The following is a 12,679-nucleotide window of genomic DNA, read 5'->3' as shown; positions in this document are numbered from 1 at the left end:
CTGCCATCCAGAAATAGTGTGAGGATATCGTTCAGAGGGGGAAAAAATCAAATGATGTATTGCTTTTAATAGAAGCGCATTTTCCCATTATGAAAGGCCGTATTTTTAAGACGTAAAGGATAAGTCACGCCTGGTAGAACTGGCCTGATGATTAGCTCAAGGCCTGTCTGGACTACAGACTGAGCTCAAGGCCCGCTGTGTGACTTAGACACTGTCTCAAAATAAAAAGTTAAAGGAGCCCGAATCCAGGCATAGTGGGGTGTACCTATAACCCCAGGACTGGAGAGTGGCAAGAGGTGGATCTTGGAAGCTTCCTGGCCAGCCAGGTAGGCCAAAATGGGAGGCTTCTAGTTAGCAGAGGAGGAAGAGAAAAAGAGGGGAGAGAGATGAGACAGAGACAGACAGGGTGAGAGAGACAGAGAGAGACCTTTTCTGGAGACCATAAAGTGGAGAGTGATGGCAGAAAACACACAACATCCTCCTCTGCCTTCTCTATGAGTGCACAAAGATGCATACTCCCATACACTCCCATGTACCTCTCACACATACAACACACAGCATGCCCCTCCACACATGGACATGTATACACACACACTATAGAGAAACATTTAAAAGACCTCAGAGACCGTCCAGTGGCACCTTGCTTGCCTAGCATGCATAGGATTCTGCATTCACTCCCCAGAAGCACAGTACAAACAGTACCATAAAGGACAAGATTGTCTCAGTCCGAGGGGATCCAAATGGCCCTATAAGAATCCCCAAGCCAGCTACCTGATGCTCAGGGATGCTCCAGTAAATGGAAACCCACCTCAGTGTCTCCATGCTTCCTCACAGGCCACAGGAAGGGCTAATCAGTTTAAATCCAGAGAAACCTCAAACCTCCATTTTGCAAATCATTTAACATCTCACTGGAACTCCTCCTCAACAGCGACCTTGAAAAATAAAAAAGACTGATCTAGGCTCCTTTTTGCTTGTCTTTTCCCTCCGGTTAGTAAAGCTGAGAAAAGTCCAGAAAATGAATGGAGAGAGAGAGACAGAGAGACAGAGACAGAGAAGAAGAAGAAGAAGAAGAAGAAGAAGAAGAAGAAGAAGAAGAAGAAGAAGAAGAAGAAGAAGAAGAAGAAGAAGAAGAGAAGAGAAAAGAGATTTGAATGTTCCCCAAGTCTTGTTGCCAGCCAAAGGAAAAATCTGAAGAGACAAGAGTTTTCCCCAATCCCCAAATGGAATTAGAAATAACTGCCCCTGGAAGTGCCCATGACTTTTGGCATCTGTAGAGCACTTGCTTGAGTTAATACAAATGGCATTACCACATCTGGGTTGGCGAGTGAAATTTCCGTGCAGTCTTGGAGCCTGGATTTTTCCCATGCAGCCTCGTTAGTGGCATGAACTCTGCCATGAAAACTCAGATTTTCAGCCAGTATTCTCATTTGTCAAAAACGTTAGAATGTGTAAAATCCCACACAGTGAAGTCAGAGCTATCGAGTGCGGGGCTGGTGAGCTGGGTACCTTAGGAAACCAGACCAATGGCTGTTTACACTGAGTAGCAGTGAGGACCAGGCTCTTGAGCACAAAGCTTTGCAAGAAGCAAGCGGGCTTTGACTGAAGTCAGGGCCTACTCCTAGAGACTGTGAAAAAAAAAATAGCAGCTTCTAAGTGATACAGAAGGCCCTTCATCAAGATCTGCCAGCGAGAACAGAAATACATATCCCCAGGAATTTGTTAGACGAGTGTGGAGCAAAAGCAGAACTTTCCTATTCCTGTGGACTGTCCCGGATAACTGCTACGTCCAGGAAGAGACGCGATGAGGGGGTTTGTCACTGTACTTAGGTAGAAGATGGTCTGTGGAAGGCTGCGACTCCAAGTTAATTGGGAACCCATTGTTCATTTACTAACACAACTTTCATAGACCTGTCCTATTAACTCAGTATAATGGTGACATGTCCAATCAGCAGGGTAGGCCACCTACCCGGAACCCCTTTTTCCTTTCCCCTCCCTTCCTTCCCTCCCTGCCCTCCGCCTCTCTACACCCTCCTTCTCTTCTGATACAATCTCTGAGAGTCCACACCGAAGGCAAACTTGCAGTGTAGCTAAGAATGACCTTGAGCTCCTGGGCCCCTCCCCCTCCCCCTCCATGCCTAGTTTTAGATCAAACCCAGGGCTTGATGCGTGCTAGGCAAGATAACGACCCCCTCCCCCAACACGCGCCTCATTTTTAGACTGACTCCAGCTATGTAGCAAAGGCTAACTCTAAACTCTCTGTGTGGTTGAGGTTGGCCTGAAACTTATTATCCTCCCACACCAGCCCCCCTAAGTGCTTAGATGAGAGAGGGGTGTTATAAAGCTCAGTTGGGGGCCCCTTTCTTAGAATAAGCCACTTGAACACAAACATTCATTCAAAACTACTTTTTGACTTTGAGCTGCATATTAAAACATAGCAAGGTAACCCTCTAGGGTCCAAATTTATAATCTGAAAGCCAAAGTAATGCACAGTAACATTTTGGGGGTTTCCACGTGCTTTAAAAAAAAATGAGATCTCATTTTCCTGGTTTTTATTATTTGTTTATAACTAGTTTTCTTAATTTGTAAACTTCCAGCATCCAGATTCATTACTGCGATGTCCCCCCCTTAATCTAAACTGTACATTGAAAAGGTCACCAGACAGTCTCGCTCACCAGTTCTCACCCTTGGAGCCTGCCGACATGGAGGATAGAGATAAACGCTAGCTGGAATTTTAAACATATGCTTACAAATTATTGCAAACCTCAGACATAATAAATAAACGACAGAAAGGGATTCAGGGTCCCTCGGCTCATTCCCACAATGCCAGTCCCACTTGCTAAGGGAAGGGTTATCAGAAGTTTCCCTCAGTGATACCCCGATCCTTTTCTAACACAAGCTCAGAGTGGTTGATTGGCACTTCCTACCTGTTATCTGACTCAAAGAAACAGCCTTTCCACTACTATTCGGAGCCAGCCCTGGTGTACTGCTTAGTTTCTGACTTTTCCTACAGTGGGAGTGCACAGTTGGATTGAATGATGGAAAAAGTCATGCCACACCGACATTTTCCTTTCGAGAGGCTGTGCAGAGTTCAGCCACAGGGCAAGCTCTTTCTGCATTTATCTTGGAGTAAGGAAAAAATGGAAATGGCTGTAATGTGACATGCTGACATAGGAGAATAAGAATGGGGAAGGGTTACAGAGATATTGGCAAAGGAAAGAAGCTTGCCGATGGCCAAGCATCTGGGGAAACAGGGAGGGGCATAAATGCAGTGGGCAGGACTAAACACACACACACATACACACACACACACACACACCAGGGATAGGGCATGACAACTGAAGAAGTCTGTGGTATAATACATATGTTAACAAATTAGTATTTCTTTCACGCAGTAATGGATATTACCCTACTATCCTGAGCTCTGCATACAAGATTCTAACGTACTTCAGACCGTAGAGAAGGCTCAGTTTGCATGTACCAAATGCCACAAATGTCAGAATACTCCAGTGTGGAGAGCCACAGATAGCAGCGCCCCCTGCTGCTTCCCCGGGGCAATACGCCCCGTTTTGCGCATGCGCAGTGACCCCTTTTGCGCATGCGCAGTGAGTAAACCATATGCACATGCGCAGTGAGCAAGCCCCTTATGCGCATGCCTGAAGGCATAGCGTGAGGTGGTGTGATCTGAACAAGGCATAGCGTGAGGTGGCGTGATCCGAATGCACCAACCAGGAGTGACAACGTGGCAGTTTCTGATAGGACCAGGCATACTATAAAGGTTCTGTGGGAGCTTTTCCCGGGGTCACTCTGGTAGTCAAAGTTCCTGAATAAAACTGCTGCAAGAAGAGTTCCCGGTGTTGGTGTCTTTCCTGCTGGTCGGGGGCGGCATCGTCACTCCAGAAATCCCAGAGCTGAATGAATGTGGCACAAAGGACACATGAAGGATGCGAGCCGTGTGCAGCCATCCACCTGCAGGCAGAGCAGAGCTTAGCTCAGCAAGCCTGGAAGTAGAAGGTAGCTTGGATTTAGTCCGTCACCGCCACGTGCATACAGGTGGCCTCGGTTTGCTCATCAATCTGAGCAAGTCTGGGCATATCCCAGAGGTCGCTGATGTGGGTCTCCATCTTGAATGGCTTCCTGGTTCTTCATCACAGTAACCGACAAGCCTGTATGTTGCTCTTCCTAAGGACTTGGCTTTCACCAAGTCAGGGGACTGACCTCTGCAAACAATGATAATCAATGCATGTTGCTTTCTTCTTGCATGCTGAAGCCTTTTTTAACTGTATATGTGTGTTTTCCCAATAAGGAAGGCTCTGCCATTACCACATTTTCCAGATCACACAAGAGGTGCAGGGAACTTTCTACAGTCTGGACTTTGAATGTCAGCTAACCATTATGCGGAAGGCTTCGTCTCCAGCTTGTGGCACTACCAGGAGGTGGTAGCACCTTCTCCACATTATTCCAGGGTCCTTCCTGGATTCACTTCCTGGCCACCATGGAGTGAGCAGGCCTCTGCCATGTACTTCCACCACATTGCCCTGTGACCAGGGGAACAGAACCAAGCAACCATTTGCAATCTGATTTCCAGAGCTAGCATTATCTTCTAGACTTATTTTATGTATGTTTTTGCCTGCCTCCTCTCTTGTGTGTGTGTGTGTGTGTGTGTGTGTGTGTGTGTGTGTGTGTGTGTGAACCTCAGTACTCTGTAAGACCAGAAAGTGCTCTTAATTACAGAGCCTTCTCTCCAGCCCCTAGAGCTTGCTTTTTCTTTTCTATCTTTCTTTTTTGTTTGTTTGTTTGTTTGTTTTTGTTTTTCAAGACAGGGTTTCTCTTGTATAGCCTGGACTCGATTTGTAGACCAGGCTGGCCTTGAACTCACGGAGAGTCACCTGCTTCTGCCTTTCCTAGTGCTAGGATTACAAGCATGCACCACAGCACCCAGCTAGATCTTGCAATCTTAATGTTTCAATTTCTTTCACACATGAAAATATTTTTCTTATAAAATATAAAAGCATATGCAATAAATAACTGTGAACCAAATATATTTAAATTAAACTTTTTCCTGCTTTTTTATTTCAGAGGCAGCACTCCAAGTGGTAGCCTAGCATTTTGGTCATGTGACCATCCTTCCATATGGAAGCGCTGTTCTGCAGCCCCAGGGCCCAGCCACAACCTCACAGACCAGAACCCTACACAGACCCAAGGTATCCTAAGTATAATGTAAAGATGAATATGTATGTTAACTGGCTAGTAGAGAAACCTGACCTAGATCTGCAGCCACTTTTAGAAACATCTGGAAGACACAAAGCAATTCTTTGCTGTGGTATAATTAGTCTCTTGTCTGTGTTTGGACTTTTTGCAATGAACTCACATGGCAATTGCAGCCTCCTTTGTCCAAAATAACAGTCAGAACCAGGGTAACTATAGGAGAATGGGACATAGGCTGTGATGTAGACATGAGTTACAGTTTATGCTAATGCAACTCTCGATGTTTTATGAACATAAGCTCTGTTCATCTCTCTGGTACTGGGTAAGTCATTCAGGGGCCTTTGTCCAGCCCACCTGACTCAGAGGTTCACCGCCAGAGAGCCTCCTAACCCCAATGCATGTGTCAAGATCCCTGCATTTCTATATAATACTCAAGTGACACAATGATTCCCATGGGGCTCTTGTAAGTCAGAAACCTCATTACCAGCCATGTGTGGTAGCTTGCGCCTGTAATCCTTAAGGCATGGCAGGGACTGCAGGATCATCAGTTCAGGGCCAGCCTAAGAAGCAGATGCATTCTAGGCCAACCTGGGATATACCCTGTCTCAAAAGTAACAGTAAGTAAATCCTAGAGCCAGGAGCTCATTGGCTGGGGATAAGACACCTGCCTTCTTTTAGTTTTTAAGCATAATTGAAACCACCCCTGATTCAGAGCTCCAATTTTGAAGTTTCTACTACCTCTCATATTGGGGGATAGGAGTGGGTTTGCTCACCCCACAAGATTTCTCAGGTCTCTGTTGCAGAGTAGGAGGTACAGTCTCAAGACACCTCCTTGGGGCTATTAGTCTCTAAGGAATATAACTTGGAAATAGAGTGTGTCTTGGCCCAACATCTTTGCAGATTCCACAACCATGAATTCAACCTTGGATGGAAAATATTAAAACGTGGAAGATTCTCATCTGAAACTGTGCGGACTCCTTCATGTCATCATTTTGTCAATGGCACGGGGTAACTATTTCCCCAGCATTTGCACCACCAGCTACTGCAGATAACCCAAAGACAATCTAAAGCATTTAGAAGTATTCGCCCAGGTTATATTCAAATATGATACCATTGCATACAAAAGATGTGAGTGCCCAGGAGGTTCGCGTGGCTGAGTCTCTGTGGATTAATGGGAAACAGCCTCAGCAGTTAACACCCTGCTGTGTATTCACTTGTCAGGTCGCCTTAACTGAGCCCAAGAGGTTGGCCAGAGCCACCCCCCATGTTACTAGAAGACAGAATACATGACTTTACTCCCTGGGGGCACTATGGACACATGGGTAGCATGTCAGAGCTTACATACACTCTATTCAATAGACCAACACCAAGGAAACTTCATTTAAACACATTTTATACGTGTTTCCCAGACCTCGCTTCTCACCACCAAAAAAGCATTATAGGCCCATTTAAGAAAGAGTTTACACTAGGCAAACCTAGGGAGGCAAAGCATAGGTGATTACCAGGGCTCGGGAGGGTAGGAGGTGCTGCTTTCAGAGGAATGGGGAAGGCGATGGAGATCTGGGACTAGGTACTAGAAGATCCATGGCACCAAGTGAGCAAAGTGCCTCAGGATTGTATGCTAGAAAATGTTATATAGATTTTTTGCACAATAGATCCATGCATGCTGCACACACTGAAAGACACACACAAACAGACACACACACACACACACACACACACACTACACATGGAAAGCCACAGTTGCCTTCACAGCATTACAACGCTAAGAACATACACACACACACACACACTACACATGGAAAGCCACCGCTGCCTTTGCAGCATTACAATGGCTAAGAACACACACACACAGAGACACTTTACATATGGAAAGCCACTGCTGCCCTCACAGCATTACAATGTCTAAGTCCGTGTTGGGTTGGATTGGTGTTTTTGACTTAGCTGGCTCCTGTGAACCACAGCACAAGATTTAAGTGTTTATACTCATGCTATGTGGCTAGGATGCCCTTATCTTGTTTTCTATGGCTCCCAGAGAAGTGAATTAAGAATGATGAATCTCTTCCTTTCTTTTAGTTTGTGACAATATATGGCAATATATCTGTCTCAGTATAGAAGATAGAGGTCCAGCCTGATCTACAAAGCGAGTCTAAGGTATCCAGGGCTCTGTTAAACAGAGAAGCCTTGTCTTGGAAAAACAAAAACAAACAAACAAACAAATGAAAACAGAAAGAAAGAAAACAGAAAAGAAGAAGACAACAGAGGCCACCACCACCATGATATAAAAAGTACTCTGCTCAGACTCCACAGCCAAGCTTAACGGTTTGAGTGTTTGCAAACTTCTCATCACTGCAATGAAACCGCTGAGTTCATCAACTTACAAAGAGAAGAAGTTGCTTTCAGCTCACAGTTTTAGAGGTGACAATTCTTGATCAGTTGCTCTTGTCACTTTGGGGCTGGGGTGAAGCAGACAGCATTCTGGGAACACAGAGCACAATGAAACCACTCCTCTTAGCCATAAGCAAACGGGAGAAGCCAGGCTCAGAGGCCCACAGTCCTTAAGGTGTACCCCAGTGGCCCCAAACATCCCACCAGACAAAGCCCTTAAACAATATAGTCTATACAATAATTTGTCATGAGGAATAAGTTTTTTAAAAAGCTTTTATGTCATCTGTTCACTGGATTTCCCATTGGGCAAAAAAACTAAAAAGATTTTTCACCTACGGGAATGGGTTACTCATTTGGATAATAGTCAAACATCTCCTATTTGCTGAGCTTTTCTGTGATTGGTGGATTGTGCTGGCACACTAATCATCAGACCCTTTAACTTGTTTTCAGTACAGTTTAGACCTACAGAAAGTGTGCTGAAGGTGAGGGGGAGCTCCTGTGGCTTCCCCAGGCTCCGCTCACATAGTATCTCACATTACCACAGCATGCTCCTGCAAACTGAGAAACCAACCTGGCCACAGCGTTCGCACTGGCTGCAGCAGTTCGAAGATTCCGGCTTTCAGGGATCTGGCTATCAGCACTTAGTCATCTTAGTTCCGCCTCTCCCAGTCTGTGAGTGTTTCCTGGGTCCCGTGTCAGAACTTGACTGGTTCGAGAAGTACTACCAGGTATTTCATAGATGGTGCTCGCTCTGGCATGCTCACCAATGTTTTTGGATCACACTGGGGCTGCCTACATTGGGTAATAAAACTGCAATGAGCCATTCCTGGTGAGGTCAGGCCTGGTCCTGGTCTGTGGCTGAAGTGGACTCTGCTTCTTCACCTCAATGTTTACATTGTTGCTTTTCTTTGTTTGCTGGAAACAGGCATTCAGCACAACACTTAGTGGAAGGGAGGAGAATTACACTCCTTTTCCTGGGGCTTAACAGTAATCCACACAGATCGTTTAGAATTTTCTATATAATGTGTATTTCTTCTCTTTATGACATTTACTCTGTCTTTCATTCATACACAGTATTGATTTTCTTTTTGCTTATTAAAATATCATAGCATGGCTGTTTATTTCGGCTCCAATTGTGTCAGCTCTGGCTCTGAGGAGTTTATTTAGTTTGGCTTCACTGTCCTTTTAATATGTTCAGCCACTCCACGCCCTCTGTTTTTCTCTTTTTAGACACTTCCTTATTTTCTTACACTAACAAGATTATCCAGCAGCCTCGTCTTGCTTTTTTTTTTTTTTTCATGCCTCATTCTAAAACCAGCCAATTTCCAATGAGTACTGGTTCCTTTGGTTGGAGAATAAGATGCAGATTCTGGGTGATGGGGACATGCGCTGTCACCAGAGTGTCACTGTGTCTAAGTTCTCTGAGAAGACTTAGTTAAGAATCCGTGTATGGGGTCTGGAGAGATGGCTCAGAGGTTAAGAGCACTGTCTGCTCTTCCAGAGGTCCTGAGTTCAATTCCCAGCAACCACATGGTGGCTCACAACCATCTTTAAGGTGATCTGATGCCCTTTTCTGGCCTGTACATGTACATGCAGGAAGAGCATTGTACACATAATAAATAAATAAATAATTTTAAAAAAAAGAATATGTGTATGTGGACTAATTACACACACAAACCTATATTCACTGACAAGAAGAGAGGGTAGGTGACAGATAGAGGGTAGATGATTGGCAGGTAGATATTGATAGCACTCACTTATTCACCCTCATAGCATTTATTCTTTGGGATGCTCTTCTCCTTTCCTCCCCCATCGTGGGCCACACAACTGACTCAGCTTCTCTCCATGTCTTCTCACAAGGCTTTCAGAATCAAGCACCTCCTGGCCAGGAAACCAAAGCAGACTCATCTTATTCCTCAATGGATTGGGAGAAAACTGGTAACAAAATCAGGTACAAGAGAAGACACTGGAGGCGAGCAAAGCTGGGGCTGTAAGGATGCGTACAATGGCAAGACTGAGGGTTTGTGCTGAATCATGGTCATCAATCAGTGCTACCAGAGGGAGTCAGTGTTTTTAACCTGGAGACTTGGTCAAGTCTAAATTGGGAGTGTGGTTTGTCCAGTGATAAAATGTAGAACATTTTTTAAAAAATGTTTATTTTTTTTATTTCTGTATAGCTCCCCTGTCAGAGTGAAATCTGCACCTCTCCCCATTAGCTGTAACCTACTGATACATTGTTCAGCCCTAGCATACACACACACACACACACACACACACACACACACACACACACACACACACGTGTGTGTGTGTTCCTGCATGTGTGTATAACTGGATGTGTACATTTGTAGGCATGCATGCAGAGGCCAGGGGTCAGCATCACCTTTCTTCTCAGTTGCTATCTACATTTTTGAGACTTTCACTGAACGCGGAGGCCTCCGAGCTGTCTAGCAAGCTCTGGATCATCCTGAAACCATCTTCCCAGTGCTAGGATCACAGTCACATGGCACATGCCCAGCTTTCTCTATGGGTGCCTGGCATCTAAACTCACTCTGGTCCTCCTACTCTGCAGCAAGTTTTTCTAGACCTGTGAATCTATCTAAAAAAACAAAGTCACCAACCAAAGTGCAGGATTTCTGTACAGGTCTTTTCTTTAGCTCAAATAACCAGGCGGAAATACTGGGTTTTTTTTCACTTCTATTAGTAGCCATCCTTACATCCCTCTCAGAGAGGTCAACACAGCTTGGTGACAAGTTGGTTCTCTTGTTGAGCTTGAAGTCCACCTCAGGAAGTGCCGTGTTCCGGTGGGTGTTTCTTCTCCCTCACCCAGAAGTGTGCTCTTAGGGCTGTGTGGTTCTATGAGCTTTGACTCACTCGTGAAGTCAGGTGTCCACTACCTTCCTACTACAGAGCATATCGCCAATAACTGAAATTTCTCTGTGCGACCCTCCATCGTCAAACCCTTCTCTGGTCAATGACCACAACTATTTGGTTTCTTTGATTTTGTTTTTTTATAACACCATGTAACTAACATTATTTAATATGTGTTTTTTAGACTGGGCTGCCTTCGCATAGAAATGCGCATCTACATCATGTGGTCGTGGGGACCAGTCTCCAGGGCAGTAGCACTGTCCACAGTGAGATACACAAACATTCACCTCCACATCTCCCCTGTGAGGGTCATCTTTGCTGCGTCTAGTTCCTTTCGATTATCCATGAAGCTATGCTATAAACCTTGTTTAACTTTTTTTATAAACACAACATTCGATTCACTTGAATAATACGTTACCTTAGAGTGGTTTGGCTTATACCATAAGCCTTTGTCTAACTATACAAGAAACTGCCCAGCCACTTTCCAAATGGGCCAAGTTACACTGAATTCTGGCAGCAAGGAGTAAGTATTCCTTCTTCTTGGCTTTATTGGGCACAACCAGTTTGTTGTAATTACAGTTTTTTTAAATGACAGCAAAGATGATGGGAGCCATCCAGTCAAGTGCTTTGCTACCTGCATATCTTCTTTGATGCTCCTGTTTCAGATGGTTTTGCTCACTTCTTTCAAAGAAAAAAATACACATGCAAACATACATATTGGTCCTATTCACCCCTCACATCCTCCCAAACTAACTCTTATATCCATCCCCACCTCACCATCCCTTCTCAAGTTTGTGTCTTCCTTTAAAAAAAAAAGAAGAAGGAGAAGGAGGAGGAGGAGGAGGAGGAGGAGGAGGAGGAGAAGAAGAAGAAGAAGAAGAAGAAGAAGAAGAAGAAGAAGAATTTACCATGTCTACGTTGTGCAGCCTATGTATTCAAGCATGCTGAGTCATCCCTTGAAGTATGATCACTCTACAGGGGGCCACACCCTTAAGCAAAACTGACTTTCCTCCAGTAACCATCAACTGTCAGCGGCTCCCAGTTAGGGGAGACATCTCAAGGGCCCCGCCCCAGGCCACACTGAAGTGTTGATGGCTTGTCCTTGCGCAGGGCCTGTGCAGACAGCCGCTGTGAGTTCATGTGGGCAGAGGAGCCTTCCTATCCAGAAGTCAGTGTCACTTTCGACTTCTCGTACAATTTCTCTGCCTCCTCTTTCATGACAGCCGCTGAGCATTTCAGGATGGGATGTGATAAAGATCCCCCACTTGCCACTGTTGATCATTTTTAATTGGGTTGGATGCTCATCGTTGAATTTTAAGATGCACAATATTTATAGAATCTGGACTCAAAGCTTTTCATAGACATGCAACATGGAAATGTTTTTCATAAATTGTGGCTAGTCTTTTCATTTTCTTAGCAGCGTGTTTGTAAGGAGCTGAAGTTTTGATTTGGTCAAGTCCAGTTTATAATTATTTTTAATTACTTTATGAGCTGAGTTTGCCAGTAAAATTTTAGGTATAACGCCCCCCCCCCCGCCCCAAAGCACAAATTTAGAAGATTCTCAGTGTTAACAGACAGAAGTTTCACAATTTTTCTCTTTATAAGTAGGTCATTGGCCAGCTGTGAGTTATACCTTATGTGGAGCGCAGGTACATCTCCTTCACGCCTTCTATCGCTTCCGTTGTTGGTCGTCATTGTTCCATCATCCCATCCACCTGCATCTTTTTCTCCATCCGCATCCTGCTGTGGCCTTCTGTGGTCTTGTGATGCGCTCCGTATCCTGTTCCATTATGTTGATCTTCTACCAGGTATCCCACCTTAACTGCTTTTGTGGGGGACTTGTTTTGGAGATTTTGTTTTGTTTTTCAAAGACAGGGTTTGTCTGTGTAGCCTTGTCTGTCCTGGACTTGCTTTGTAGACCAGGCTTTCCTTGAATTCCCAGAGATCCACCTGCCTCTGCCTCCCTGAATTCTGGAATTATATACATCTGGCTAGTTTTATGTTTGTTTGTTGAAACAAACATTTCATTATCTTGTCAGATTGCTTTTAACTCTCATAGTCATCTTTGCTTTCAGATACATTTTAGGAGAACATGGATGATATTCCTAAAGCCAGTTTCTGAAATTTTATCTGAGACTCTACTAAATATGAAGGTCAAATCTTAATATAAGCTGTCCAATGGAGCAGACTAGGAAGAATAAAAAGAGAGGCAGGT

The 12,679-nt window shown here is 44.6% G+C and overlaps 1 long non-coding RNA gene across 1 annotated transcript; it reads right to left on the bottom strand.

The window, feature by feature from the left end:
* Positions 1 to 7,588: 7,588 nt before the first annotated feature.
* On the bottom strand, positions 7,589 to 12,675 carry LOC311597669. Its single transcript, XR_014779316.1, has 3 exons — positions 12,098 to 12,675; positions 9,351 to 9,474; positions 7,589 to 7,683 (listed from the first exon to the last, which is right to left on the bottom strand). It is a non-coding gene; the product is annotated as an uncharacterized lncRNA (long non-coding RNA).
* Positions 12,676 to 12,679: the final 4 nt, after the last annotated feature.

Source organism: Acomys minous (assembly GCF_964271855.1).
Source record: "Acomys minous genome assembly, chromosome: 5".
NCBI classification, from domain to species: domain Eukaryota; kingdom Metazoa; phylum Chordata; class Mammalia; order Rodentia; family Muridae; genus Acomys; species Acomys minous.
The sequence above is the reverse complement of the archived record's forward strand: the minus strand, read 5'-3'. Positions and strand labels throughout refer to the sequence as shown.